The sequence below is a fragment of the Cnephaeus nilssonii genome (genome assembly GCF_951640355.1).
Source record: "Cnephaeus nilssonii genome assembly, chromosome: 16".
NCBI lineage: Eukaryota > Metazoa > Chordata > Mammalia > Chiroptera > Vespertilionidae > Cnephaeus > Cnephaeus nilssonii.
The window spans coordinates 57,955,140-57,968,735 of NC_137087.1; the positions used below are offsets into that span (position 1 = coordinate 57,955,140).

At 56.1% G+C, this 13,596-nt stretch overlaps 1 protein-coding gene across 1 annotated transcript in view; it reads left to right on the forward strand.

Annotated features, from left to right (window-relative positions):
* TCERG1L (transcription elongation regulator 1 like) overlaps nucleotides 1-13,596 on the forward strand; it is a gene marked incomplete at its 3' end in the record, with an annotated part of 96,353 nt that overhangs the window by 22,509 nt on the left and 60,248 nt on the right. The gene's annotated exons all lie outside the window — the stretch shown is intronic.

The window sequence follows — 13,596 nt, forward strand, 5'->3', positions numbered from 1 at the left end:
TTAGTCATCCCGGGCCTTTTCTGCCATGAAGCAAAGTTCCCAGTGTCTGTCTGAGAAATGCCACTTGCCTTGCTAACACGTTAGGGGAGGGGACACGTGGGGGACAGGGCACGGCACTGAGAAGTTGGAGATTTCCTTACACGGACACGAAGGGAAGCAGGGCAACGTGCTAGGAGGTAGGCAAGCGTTTCAGACAACACAACACGAAGATGTGCGCTGTGGGTGCGTATGGAGCGCTCAGCCGCCTGTGTGACCAGCTGGCCTGGCAGCTGGGCCTGTTCAGAGCGCAGGGTTGGGGTCCCGCCCACCAGGCAGGACCTCTGTGGAAGCCCCCCGAAGCCTGTGGGTGTGCAGGACGGGCCGCGATGGCATCAAAGGCGTTGAGTCCGGGCGCCGTGGGGGTGCTCTTCTGAAAAGTCCTCAGGTGGCTCAGGGGCGGACCTCCTCGTGTCCTGCGCGGTGCCCGATGCCTGATGCCTGCGGGGGCTTAGGAGGGGAGAGGGAGGCCTGGTCCTGACTGGTGGAGACTCCATTGTCCACACGTGTTCACAGTGTACGTGGGCGTCTGTGAACTGTGACCGCTTCGTCATGTGTCCACGCCATCCTTATGAACGCACGGTTAGGTCCCTTCCTTACACGTAGCAAAAGCCACGCTGATTTGGAATGACATTTACTAAGTACCCAAGTCTCCTGGGCAAGTGCTCTTTAATTTTAGCTTTTTATGGGATTTGATAAGACTTAAACAGAAATTCTGCAGAGTTCTAATATTGATTGTACCCTGGAGATAATGTTAGAATTCTTTTTTTTTTTTTAAATATTTTATTGATTTTTTTTACAGAGAGGAAGGGAGAGGGAGAGAGAGTTAGAAACATCGATGAGAGAGAAACATCGATCAGCTGCCTCCTGCACACCCCCTACTGGGGATGTGCCCGCAACCAAGGTACATGCCCTTGACTAGAATTGAACCTGGGACCCTTGAGTCCACAGGCCGACGCTCTATCCACTGAGCCACACTGGTTAGGGCTAGAATTCTGTTTAAAAAAATATGTATTTGTATTGATTTCAGAGAGGAAGGGAGAAGGAGAGAGAGACAGAAACATCAATGATGAGAGAGAATCATGGATTGGCTGCCTCTGCACACCCCACACTGGGGATCGAGCTCACAGCCTAGGCATGTGCCCTGACTGGGAATCGAATCATGATCTCCTAGTTCATAGGTCGACGCTCAACCACTGAGCCACGCCGGTTGGGCTAGCATAGTTGCTTGGTTATCAGTAATAACGAATATCACTAGATTGTTACATGTATGAGTTCTAGGTAGAAACAGAAATAGCCTCGCTGTCTCCGGTGTGGGGAGTGCTTCAGCTTTGCTCACCTAGTTTCTGGTAACTCTAACGTGTCCTCCTCAGCACGGGCCCCTGGCTTCCATGGTTCTCTGCCAGGTTGATAAGTTAGCTGGTCAGCAGAACATCGTACTCTCAAGAACAGAATCTTACTTCTATTTCGGCATGTTACTGAGCATGCATTTGGCGGGTGATGGGGAAATGAGTAAACCACAGAGATAATCTCTTGCGTGGAACATAATTTACAGCCGTGTCAAGATTTTGGTTCAGATCCAGCAATCCATTGGCGCTTATTAAGGACGACTTACTGTGTTTCAAGCAAGTTACTCTGAGAGAGAACTGAACACCGTGGCGCCCAGGGGTAGCTTCACTCCCGGGTCTCTCACGGGATTTATAAAGTGGCGCCCTCACCAGGCACCTCTCCTGGCTGCATCTTGTAAGGCCCTGTAATCACCTTTGCCATAATGTGCCTTCGGGTAGAAACCAGAGAGGCCTCGGCTTGGCGCCATCTGGTACATAACTGCCCAGACGCTGTCAGAGAGATGGAAGGGGCGGGCTCACAGGCGGCTTCTAACATGGCCTTTACAGTATTGGCCGTGGTCTAGTTCCTGCAAACCTGGCTTTCCCGAGGAGACACCTGGGTGATGCTGACATGCAGGCTGGAGGCTGGGTCTGGACCAAGGACCCCAGCCACGGCTGGTCCCCGGGGCTCCGGGGCTCCTCCCCAGCATCAGGGGTGCCAGGTGCCCCCAGTGAGGGGGTCTTTGGGCGATGCGACTTCCGAATAGTGTTTTCCTGGCTCTCTCCTCTTGGCCTCAGTGGGAGGCGTGGGAGTGAGACTGGCCAGGGTCCCGGTGAACACCTTTACACAACGTCCCTTGAGAGCCAGGGCTTGAGGGACATGGCGGGACCAAGGGGTGTCTGTCAGGGCTGCTTTGAACTGTCAGCAGCCCCACCAATGAGGTTCTGTGAGACGGAAGAGCTGACTCCCCTGGTGAACATCACCAGTGGGGTTCGGGCGGCCTGCTGGCCATCCCTGCCGCCCGGAACATAGGGGGCCTGGAGGGGGCGGGAGGAAGCGAGGACGGCGTTGCCAGCACAGCAGAGCTCATAAACCACGACTGTGCAGATCTCTGTGGGATTTGCTCCACATTCAAGCTGATCTTCTAAAAGCACGTGAACTTTAACGTCGCTGCGTGAATAATCCTGTTTGCACTTAGAAGATCACTTCCATGAGCCAGGTGGCTTTGGAGCCCCACACGGTTCAGCTTTGGGGTTCTCAGCGGGGCTGGGGGCTGGGGATGCTCCCCCCCCGGGGCACATTTGGCAATGGCTGGGGACATTTTTGGGGGGTTGCTATTGGGATGTAATTCTAGTGGGTAGAGACCAGTGGTTCTGCCCCACATTCTACAATGCCCAGGACAGCCCCCCCACCCCCCTCCTCGTGGTGAAGAGCTATCTGGCTGCAAATGTTAGCGGTGCCTCTATCGGGAAACGGCGGTGTGTGTTCTAGAATTCCACGTAGATGGTGGGAACCTGTATTGGGGTGTGGACGGTCTGCCCTCATCGGGAGAGTCAGTGACCCAGTGAGTGAAGGGCTTTGAAGGAAGTAGGCGGGGTGCTGGGAAGGCCAGCATGTTGCTCTAACATTACACGCCTCTAGCGTGACTTACAGTCCAAAGAGGGTACGTGTTGAAAGAACCCATGACCCGTTCTGGCGTCCGCCATCAGCTGTGCTTCCTCTGCCCGCGTGGCTGGCCCTGGCAGCTAAGCTCGTCCCTGCGGTTGCTCTGCTCAGGGACCCGTGCTTTCCTGGTGCCTGCTGGCCTCCTGCTCACCTCAGTGTGTTCACACCTGTCCCCCGCCCTAGGCTGTCAGTCACCTGCTGGCGGGCACACGTCGGCTCCACGCGTGACTCCATGGCAGCTTCCCGGCTCCCGTGACCACTCTCCACTTTGTACATCAGCAGGTTGTGTAACCTATTCAGCTTCTTCACAGAATTTCTTTTATTTTTTTATTTTTATTCCTCACCCGAGCATATGTTTTTATTGGCTGAGAGAGAGAGAGGGAAGGAGAGAGAAACATCGATGTGAGAGAGACACATCGATCAGCCAGTTCCTGCACGCACCCAGACCAGGGACAGAACCTGCGACCTGGGTGTGTGCCTTGACAGGGGACTGACCCCAGGACCTTCCAGTACACGGGACAGTGCTCAACCAGCTGAGCCACACTGGCCAGGGCCACAGAACTTCGAATGCTCCCTCAGCTAGAGGGGACTTGGGGGCCCGTCCCCCTCCAGGTCTGCCCCTGAATCCGAGGGGCGGTAGCAGGAGGCGGGCACAGCGGGGTTACCTGCGGGTGTGGCCTGTGACGGGGGAGCTGGCCGGTGGGGGATGGTGGCAGCGGGTGCCTCCTCTCTCTTCTCCTCAAGCAGGTCTCAGCGACACAGCCTTCCTCATTTCTGACCATTCCCTTACGCCTTAGAACTTCGGGTGCAAGCACAAACACTTTCGGGGTGAAACGTATCTGGCACCCTGTGTATTTGCTAGTGTGTAAGGGGAGGTGCAGTTTCCCGAGGGGAGGAAGACAGACCGCGGGAGGGTTTGTCGTAGAGCACGGCCCACTGTCCCATCTCTGGGAGGGTCCTCAGACTCGTCATGTTTACGTTGTTGTTGTTAATCCTCGCCCGAGAATATTTTTCCACTGGTTTTTAGGGTGAGTGGAAGGGAGGGGGAGAGACAGAGAGACAGAAACATCGATGTGAGAGAGACACATGGACTGGTTGCCTCTTGCACACACCCCAACCAGGGCTGGGGTTGAGCCTGCAACTGAGGCACGTGCCCTTGACCGAAATGGAACCCAAGACCCTTCAGTCTGCAGGCTGACGCTCTACCCATTGGCCCGCTAGGGCCAGGCCTGCGTCTTGAGTGTCCACAGCCGCCCTGGCCCAGGTAACAGAAGGAGATGACATCGCTGGGGCGAGCCTCGGGTTAAGAATGACGGTGGCTCTTTTTAACCCTCTGCCCACCATTTCGTCAGCGTTCCAGAGAAAAAGGGAGGATGTGGGGGGAGTGGCGGCCACCGTGGAGTCATTACCACCCCGCGCAGCGAGGAGGCAGAGCCATCTGCCCGGGAAGCCGCTCGCCACCTGTCCTCTGCTCCGGGGCGCGTGAGTGGCTGACTGTGACATCCTGTCCTGCCACCGAGCAGCTGGGAAGTGACTCTGTGTCTCCCCGTCTCCGTAACTCACCCACCGAGCCACACGGTGAGTCAGGAAGCCGCGATCCATGGCTGTCGCCGCCTCATTGGAGAACCCGTGGGTGGGCAGCAGGCACCGAACAGCCACAACCCGGCGCCGGCGGATGCAGCCTCTTCCTTTTTGTTTTTTTATTAAATCCAGGAATTGTTTCCTCTCCCCTGCAATGAAAAATGTCATAATACATATTAACATTTCAGAGAGGCTCAGAGATAAAAATAGCATCGCGGCACAATTACTCACACTCCGGAGTGTCTGAGCCTCAGCTGGCTCCTGTGGGAAGGACAGCTGTGTCTAACACGGGGAGGGAGCGGTTCTCGGGAGGAAAAATATTGGACTTAAACAACCTGGAAACAAAGACTGCGGCGAGCTTGTTTCCACGAATGAACTCCTCTTAAGGAGGCGAGCTCCGCGTGGCCACGCCGGCACTGCCACCCTTTTTTCTCCTCGCCTGAGGATGTGTTTTTGTTGATTTTAGAGAGAGAGGAAGGGAGAGAGAGAGAGAGAGAGAGAGAGAGAGGGAGAGAGAGAGAGAAGTGCACCTAAGGCTTGTAAGGTGCAGAATTTTCTAAATGGGGAGCCCCTTGCTGGAACCCAAAAGGACTGTCAGCAGGGGAGTCTGTTCTTGCTCACCCCCCTCCTCTGCCGGTGTCTGCCCGCCGGGCTCCATTCCGTGGTAACTTCCTGTGGAGGGAACTCCGGGCTCGGCCTTAGCCGTCTCCACGGTTAGCTTCCAGCCACTGTAGGAAAAGAAATTGGAACTACAGCACGCACGGAACAGCATGCACGTGCTTGTGCCAAGTGTACAAAACGCTGGACAACAGGCCCGAGCCGTCCCTCTGAGCCTAAGGAAGGGGCGACTCCCTGCCCTGGCGCGGGGGGCGGGGAGCCCCGGCTCCTGCAGGCCAGGGACAGCCGCTCCCTGGAGGTGCCGGTCACCTCTCCAGCCTTAGAAACAGCGCCCTCTGTGTGCGGCTCTAGCAATCGCTGCGGAGCGGCGGCTTTCCTGCGTTTCGCATCAGTGTGATCATAGTTCACGCGTTCCTCTGTGGTGGCCTTTTTTCGCTCAAAACGATGTGTCTTTAAAAAGCCATCGCCGCCCGTGCTTCCAGCTGTAAGGCGGCCACGTTCACGTTGGTGTTGCATTTGTTTGGTCCTGTGACTCCGCCCAGGACCTGGCCCTTCTGAGAACAGTTCATTCCCGGTGAGAGGTGAACCCAGGCTGCTACTATGGGGACCTCCAGAAGGAGAATCTGTCACCCCAACTAAACGGTGTGCCCGTGGGAGCACGCACGTCCTCACGTGCGCGCTCCCGAGTGTGAGGGTAAGTGCGTGGGCTGGGTGTGTTGTCGGGTGACTTGGGCCACGCGGGGCGCTGGTGACAGGTGCTGTGTGTGTGTGTGTGTGTGGGGGGGGGGGGGTGGTGGTCAGAGGGAGGCAGATTGGAGAACCATTGGGAGACGTGTGAGGGCCCAGCCCCGTGGTGGATCAGGATGGACGGCGGGCGGAGTCGGAGAATCGGCGCTGAAACCCGCTGTGGCGCCTGCTAGGGCTCGAGGCCTCGTCTCCGCTCATGCTCATCCCTGTCGTCGGATCTGGTGTCATTTCCGGTTGTGAACGCCTGTGTCACATACACCTGGCCTTGCTTCTGTACCTGAGGGGCTCACCCAGGTGGGCGTCCTGTTGGTGGTTAAGGTCCTTTAGGGCGAGAAGCGTATAAACACAGGTCAGGCGGAGTGGGTGCTGCTTTACACACACGTTTCAAAATGTGATGATCGTGGGCAGGAACGTGCCGATGTTCTTCCCACAGCTCACGCACAGGCCTCGCTCCCCAGCCCTCGCTGAAGAGGGGTGGACGGAAGTGAGCTCACCCGCGAGCCATGCTCACCTGCTGACAGCTGAGCTTCAGAAACGTGCAACCAGGGGCTTGAAGTAACACTGTGCCCATGGGGCCCAGACCAACTAAAGCACGGGGTGAGGCTGACAGGGGGCACCCTCAGTCTGCACACCGCCCGCCACGGGGGCTCCACCCCCAGGCCTCCCGCTGGGTCCTGGGCGGCCGTCCTGACGCCCCTCGCAGCCCAAGGAGCACAGCCCCCTTCTCACACGGGAAGGGTCGGGGAATGTCTCCCCAATTTCACAGCACGCATGTGCACACACACACATGGACACATACATGCACACACATGGACACACATGGAAACATGCACACACACACGCACACATGCACACATGTTGCATCCCTTCCATCAAGGCCGACCTCAGACCAGCTCTTCGCTAGGACACCAGGTTTAACTGTTCACCAGAATGACTCCCCACGGCCGCCTCGGAAGCCCCACCTCTGGTCGGGCTGTTGCCCTTGAAGGCGTGTCCTCTGGGCGGTCACGGCTGCTGACGTGGAGAGCCGTGATTCCGTGGGGTGAGCACGCTCATCGAGGAGGAGGCACCCCCCTCACAGTGAGCTCACAGTGGGCGCTTCGCCGAAGCCGATGTAAACCTCTCGGTGTTTCCCCAATTTATTATTTTAAGCCTGTTAGCAAGCTCCGATGTTGGCTGTTATTTCCAAAAATAATTAATCAGGGACGAGTCCAGAGAATCCCGAGGAGGTTAGGCTTGGCAGGACTGCCTGGCGGATTACACACTGCAATTAGCACGGCTCCCGCAGCCGCCGTCCTCGCGACCCTTTAATTACGTTTCTCCGACACGCTCTCTCGTCTGCGGTGGGGTCACGGTCCCTGCTCCGCACGCCGGTGGCGGTGATGCCCACGGCACCCCTCAGAGGGTGTGGGAGGCCCGCCAGCCCTTGGTCAGCGCAGATGTGTTCTGAGAAATTCGGGTCCTTTGCGGGGAGGATGGGACTGAAGTCAGGCTCAGTGCCAGGCCTGGGCCCGTGCGTGATTGACAGTGAGGCCACCACAGGGTGGCCCCGTCTCTAGGGCCGGAGCTTGTTGGTTCCAGGTACTCAAGAACCGGCCCTGGTGGGTTTCTCTCCACCCCATGCCCACCAGCAGTACCCGTCCTGGTCCCTGCAGAACCCGCCTCATCCTGTGCTCACCCCAGCTCCGCCACGCTGCTGCCCCAAGGCCGGAGTGTCCTTGGGCAGGAAGACAGCTGACCCTCCTGTGCTCAGGAGAAGGGAGACGTGCCAGGTCGTTCATGATTCCCAGCCTCACCCCGGGGACGGCGCTGAGACCAGCTCAGCAGCCGAGCAGGCGGGGCGGGGGCCACCTGAGCCCCTTAGTCCGTTAGCCTGTGAAGTCATGGAGGAAAAGCATGTTCAGATTGTGACGTGATTTTTCAAAAAAATATGTTTTTATTGATTTTTTAGAGAGAGAGGAGGGGAGATAGAAACATCAATCATGAGAGAGAAACATCATTGATAGGCTGCCTCCTGCATGCCCCCTACTGGCGATTGAGCCTGGCATGTGCCCTGACTGGGAATTGAACCAGCGACCTCTTGGTTCATGGGTCAACGCTCAACCACTGAGCCACAGCGACCGGGCGAGATTGTGACATGATTTTAGATGTCATAAATATTAATTAGAGTCATTCATATTAATAAGTGCTGTTCCACGAGAGTCCCAACCTCAGGACCACGCTTTGGCATCTGAATCCAGCGGACACCTTTCCTCGTCTCTCATTGTTAAAAACCCAGCAGCTGAGGCCAGGCTTCCTCCAAGTCTCCCTTTGGTTGTTCCTGATTCTGTGCTCTTGCGTGTCCCCAGGATATTCTTCCCCGCACCTTTCCGTTCAGTTCCTCTTCTCTCCCCACACCCCGGTCCCCGAGGGCCTTCCTTCCTCAAAGCATCCATCTTCCCGGATCATCCCTCCTGCATCCCGGCAGCTGCGATGCGGGCGGAGTCTGCTGGCTCACAGCCAGGTCTTGGGATGCGGCGTCTCCACTCCTAGTTCACAGCCACACTCGCCTGGAGCATCTGCTGCCTTAATGTCCCAATAAAAGGAATTTCCAATCTCTTTGATGTTTAAAATTCTCATTTGCCTTCAAACTTGACTGATAGGTTGTCAAGTTTGCACAATATTGGCTTGAGTAGTTTTTCTCTTTAAGAAATTGCTCTAACCGTCTTCTGTAATCGGGATTCGCGAAGGGAAGGGCGAGCTCTGTCCATGTGAGTGTGCAGGTGTGTTTTCTTTCTGGAAAAACACTGTGGCAAGGGCACCACGTTTCGCTTTGATCTATAGTGATGTTCTGAGGGTATCTACACATTTAAAAATATTAATTCTGTGGAAAAGTCTGTGGGCCTTGTCAACACAAAAATTCATTGTTCTTTACTGCGGGGAAATTCTCTGATTCACACACACACTCAGACATACACACACAGGTGCTGTGAATATAGATTATAGATTGTATTTTATATTGTGCTACACATTATACTATATACTAGAGGCCCGGTACATGAAAATTCATGCATTGGAGGGGGGATGGTTCCTCAGCCTGACCTGCCCCCTCTCACAGTTCGGGAGCCCTCAGGGGTGGGAGGCGACCTGGTGATCAGGGGAAGGCAAGGCCCCATCACACCTCTGCTGCTGCCACTGCCAGCAGCGCAAGCCTCGGCCGGCCCTGGTTACCTGAGCCTTAGGCAGCTCTGGGAGGCTGGGCAGCTGCCATCTGAGGCTTGTCTGTGCCTTAGGCCGGCCCTGGGCGGCTGGGGGGCTGAGGAGACTGGGCACCGCCATCTTGTGGCTGTGGGTGCCGCCATCTTTGAGGGCGTGACAGTAAATTAGCATATTCCCTCCTTATTGGCTGTGGGCGCTGCCATCTTTGAGGGCAGGACAGTCAATTAGCATATTCCCTCCTTATTGGCTGTGGGTGCTGCCATCTTTGAGGGCAGGACAGTCAATTAGCATATTCCCCCCTTATTGGCTGTGGGCACCACCATCTTTGAGATGGCATGAGGGTCAATTAGCATATTCCCTCTTTATTAGATAGGATTACAACATATGCCATATAGAGTATAATGTGAATACACGGAGTGTGATAGGAATGACATATAAGAGAGTATGATGTATTCACGTGATACTCACATCTATTACAAACATACTATATGTCACCCCCTCCCCCGTGGGGATGCTTTGTTTCTGGGGTCCCAGCAGGAGGCTGTCAGCTGTCGTGGATCGTCCCCCCTCGTGCCTTGTTATCTTCTCTCATCTTCTGTGTCTCTGACTTTCCCCCACTTCCTGGGAGGCCTCTGGACCTGTGTTTTCAAAGTGCATTGAATCGGGAGGGAGCCCTTTGCCCCTAGCACGCCTGTCTGCCCTCGATCGCCATCTGCTCTGCCTGTGGCACCTGGGGCATCTGCTCACCTGTGGATGCAGCATTTGCCCTTTCCTTTTCGCTTCTCTCTCTGACTCACCTGCCCCCACCCCCTCCCGGGGCTCCCATGGATCACTGTAGTCCGTTCTCTGTTGCCGTCTGGCTGGGATGTTGTCCTCCGTGATCTGGGAAGGTTCTTGAAGACCCCGGCCCTTCTGAGGGCAATCAGGAGCCCAACGTCTTTAATATGTGTGTGTGTGTGTGTGTGTGTGTGTGTGTGTATATATATATATATATATATATATATATATATATATATATATATATATATCTGTGTATATATATATTTAATTTCAGAGTGGAAGGGAGAGGGAGAAATATATAGAAACATCAGTGGGGAGAGAGAATCATCGATCGGCTGCCTCCTGCATGCCCCCTACTGGGGATGGAGCCTGCAACTTGCATGTGCTCTGACCGGGAATCGAACCCTGGTCTCCTGGTTCATAGGTTGACGCTCAACCACTGAGCCACTCCGGCCGGGCTCCCTGGGAGGGCCTTGACTCCCACCTGAGTCTGGAGTGGTGTCTGCAGGTGATAAGGGACTCAGCCTGGTCATGCAGAAGCTGGGCATTCGGTCGTGCGGAGGATTTCTGAGAGCTCTCTCCCGGGTGTGTGATGTCACGGTCGTCCAGGTCGCCCCTGAGCACGGGCAGGTGTTGCCCGCTGCCCTGCCCTCTCCTCCGGGCCTTGCTGGGCAGAGCCAGCGCTTGGGCCATCCCTGCGGGTGGGAGCCACTGAGGGTTTGGGTCTGATTATCACCCAACTTGTTGGCGCTGTTCGACCCCTTGTCCAAATCTGCAAACAGCTTTCTTTCGAGATAACAAATAAATGAACAGATAACCGAGGGACCTACTCATTGTCCCATATGCCTTTATTCTTAGGAGATAAGATGAATGTTGACATTTAATTCTCATTTTTATTCTGGGCGTTGCATGAACGCCTCCTCGGCGTGGATGCTATCTGCATATCTCCGCTTCCCATATCAGCAAACAGTTTACGGGCTGTTATTTACTTTTCTGTGTCCAATAAAGGCCGCATTCAAGCGAAGGCGTGAAATTACATTTCCTCAGGCAGCTGCAGATATGAGGTCCGCTCTGGGTGAGAGTGACAGGCCGTGTCCACGCCCCGCTCTGGGCCCCGCTCCGCCCCAGCTTCCCGGATCCGCAGCCGTAGTGGACTGTCCTTGGCAAGCGCACTTGGACGGGAATGGGCTGTCCTTTGGTGACATCAGATGAATAAGTACAGGAGGGGTGTTTGCTTTTTTTAAAAAATATTTTTATTGATTTCAAAGAAAAAAGGAAAGAAGGATAGAAACATCAATGATGAGAGAGAGTCATTGATCGGCTGCCTCCTGCATGCCCCACACTGGGGATGGAACCTGCAACCCGGGCATGTGCCCTGACCAGGAATGGAACTGTGACCTCCTGGTTCATAGGTCGACGCTCAACCACTGAGCCACGCCGGCCGGGCAAGGGGCATTTGCTTTTAGGTTCCCAGAGTTCAAGACTGCGGCAGGCCAGGAGACCGGGGTGCAGGGGCACCTGTGCCTGGTGCGTGGTTTGTGCCAGGACACCCTCCTGACCAGGAAGGATGGCTTCCAGGACTGCCGGGCAGAGGCTCCGGGCACCACATGCTGAGCCAAAGCTGCAGCCAGGCCTTCCCTCCCCCCGCCCCTTTCAGCCCAGCCGCCCTGGTGGCACGAGGGTTGGCTCTCTGGGGGCAGCTGCCAGGGCTGCTTCCTGAGGTTGTGCGGTGGGCAGACTTGCAGGGCAAGGCTGACCGCGGTCGGGGTGGCAGTGATGGGGGAGAGGTCGAGGCTGGGTTGGGGGGGGGGGCGGTGGTGGAAGGAAATAGGAAAACCCTGACATCACTAATGCTGCTTTGATTTTCAAAACATGAGAGTATTTTGACGAAAATAAAGCAATTTCCTGTACCCTGCTTGAGTTAGCAAAGCCCGGAATTAGGGCTTTCGGGGCGAGAGGGTTGCCCAAAATACTCTCGCTCCCGAGTCAATCGGATTCCCAAAGGAGGAGCCCAGGCAGCAGCAGCCCAGGCTCAGGAGAGAAGGGCGTGAGCCCTCGCCCTGGGGCCTGGGCGGGCCCTCCGCCTGCAGGGACCTGGGGGAGAAGCGCTTTGCGCGGCTGAACCCCAGCATTGGCGTCTTTCCACCAGCTCCTCAAGCAAAGCGGGCAGAGGCTTCCCGAGGCCGGGGAGGTGGGGAGCTCACACTCAGCCACACTCTTCCCTGGCCTGCAGGTCGGCGGCTTTCCCGTTGCGTTAGTGTGGCCCAGGGCCTCCGTGGGACTGCCCTCGCCCCCTCCGGCCTTGCTCAGAACATGGCTCAGCCAAGCACCACGCGGAAGTGCTTTTAACCCTCCCTTCATCCAACGGAGACGTACTGCCCGGTGGCCTCGCGTCGCACAGAGGGCCTTCTGGTCCCTGGCCTTGCCAAGCACATAGTTCTGCAAATAATGTCAACCTCCCCCACCACCACACACACACACACACACACACACCCATCACCACCAGGAGGGTCTGCTTCGGTGATGCTTGAGACATACATCCCTAATGTGGGAAGCATTCACACCGTGTGAAGACTGTGTGACAGGGTGACGTTTTATGCCAGCCCCTCCAATTACCCATCTTCACCAGGTACAATGCACCGACATGTTAAATTGGCAGATGTACTCATTTATCTCCCTTTATTTACTCATTGACTCATTTCAGCAAACATTCCCTAGGCACCTGCTGTGTGCAAGGAACCGTTTTTGGTACCTGGCAAACCTTGAGGAACAAAATAAAAACCTCTGTCCTTGAGGGTGTACACCTATGGGGAGAAGCAAACCCTTGACAAAAGATGGGGCACGCCAGTGAGCGATGTGGGCGGTGGACAGTGATCAGTGTTGGAAAACAGACATGGCCGACAAGAAAGGACGCTCGGCAGCAAAGGGGGCCGTCACGCTGTGCGTGGCGTGAGGAGGCAGGCTCACTGGGAAGAGACCTGTTGGGCAAAGCTGGGAGCGGGTGAGGGATCCCGCTGGGGGACTGTCTGGGGACGGAACATTCCAGCAGAGGGAACAGCCGGCGTGAAGACTGCGTCGGGGTGAGCTTGACATGAGTATGAGCCGCCGGGGAGGCGCCAGATGGGCGTGGTGGGAGGGGCTTGGGCAGAGGATGGGCAGCGGGGCCACGAGGGACTCACAGGAATGAATGTCTTTACAGCAGGTGAACTGGGACTTTGGCAGCGTTTGGAGCAGAAATGCGCCAGAGATGTCTTCTGGTTCAAAAGGGCCCCTGGCTGCTAAGAACAAGCCTTTGGGCCACACGATGAAGCAGGTGTCGTGTGTGAGCGGATTTTCAGAAAGTCCGGAGGATGGATCAGGCGACGTTATTTGCAGCAGCCCCTGGGGACGCACAGATGTTCTCCCTTCTCTGCCTTCGACTTTCCGGCTCAGAGGACAGGCTCCGGGCGGCGTCCCCTTCCGGGCACAGTGGCCTCTCTCAGGGTCCGCACTCCTGGGTGGTCAGCTCTGACCCCAGGTCCCCCGGGTCATCCTGTCCTCGGGCGGGAACCGCCGCTGTCTCGAAACTTGCCCGGAAAACGGTCTCACTGTGCTCCACAGGTTCCGAGTTTGATTCCGCGATTTCAACAACGTGGTGTGCTT